General features: G+C 42.3%; 1 protein-coding gene across 5 annotated transcripts in view; it reads left to right on the top strand.

The window, feature by feature from the left end:
* Window positions 1-239: 239 nt before the first annotated feature.
* The window catches only part of LOC135197915 (glycoprotein-N-acetylgalactosamine 3-beta-galactosyltransferase 1-like), a 497,298-nt gene continuing 496,571 nt past the window's right edge, over window positions 240-966 (top strand). For all 5 annotated transcript variants that reach the window (XM_064225155.1, XM_064225157.1, XM_064225156.1 and 2 more), the window contains exon 1: window positions 240-377. The gene's annotated coding sequence lies outside the window, so the exon portion shown is untranslated. The remainder of the gene's footprint in view (window positions 378-966) is intronic.

Here is a 966-nt window from a genome sequence, read left to right as displayed (position 1 = left end):
TCCCATAAACAGCAAGATTGCATCTTCATTAATTTCTTTTATTTATTTAAAGTTCACACAATAGGTAGTTGGTGCCGTACTGTTTTTCACAGGCATTATACCTAGTTTGATTACTTTAATTACCATAAAATTACGCAATAAAAGCTGTTTCTATGTTAACGAAAACATCTTACCGCATTTGTCGAGATTAAAAAACTCTGGGGAGGGTCAGTGACGTCACAAAGGCGAGTAACCTACAAAAACGCTCCTGTGTGCTGTAGTGCCAGACACAGGCACCCAAGCTAGGGCCATCCGCGGCCCGCTTGAGCCAGTGACAGACTAGAAGTCGATGTGTACTCTTGTGTCTCTTGTAGTTGCCTTCTAAATATGGTTTCTCGGTAAATATCATTCGTTTTTCCTTGTATCCAGAGACGGCAATTTGTATAAATTGCCTCGACCATTGGTGGTGTTTAGTAGTGATAATGGAAATACATTAAACTAGATGTGAAATAGGTAGGTTAGGGTTGCTCGGATAAGACGAATAGTAGGTAGGTAGCCTAAACCCGAAGGCTAAAATCCCCAGTAACTGACGATCTTACTCTAGTCAGTGACAAAAAGAGAGTACCTAAGAGCTGCGCCAATAAAATCATCATTACAGGGAGTCTGTTATCCAGTCCATGTTAGCTATACTACTTACCTAGTGCCATTTTACGTTTGGGCGTGGAATTAGCTAGGTATTCCTTGGCACTTTAGCTAGTCGACGGGGTAGATCTAGGGTACTTATCCGCGGTGGCCTAGACTATGGCAGTTGCGGTTTTTCTATGCAGTTTTACCTACTGAACAAGAATTTTAAGTAATATTTATTCGGACGACTGTAATTAACCCCCCAGGGGACAGTACTAAACACGGTGAAATACATTGGACGCCCCAATCCCTAGTGGATGTCGTATCAGCGGTTACGTTCCTTGCAGTCCATGCGGACTGCTT

The sequence above is a fragment of the Macrobrachium nipponense genome, chromosome 21, assembly GCF_015104395.2.
Source record: "Macrobrachium nipponense isolate FS-2020 chromosome 21, ASM1510439v2, whole genome shotgun sequence".
In the NCBI taxonomy this organism is placed as follows: domain Eukaryota; kingdom Metazoa; phylum Arthropoda; class Malacostraca; order Decapoda; family Palaemonidae; genus Macrobrachium; species Macrobrachium nipponense.
The sequence above is the reverse complement of the archived record's forward strand: the minus strand, read 5'-3'. Positions and strand labels throughout refer to the sequence as shown.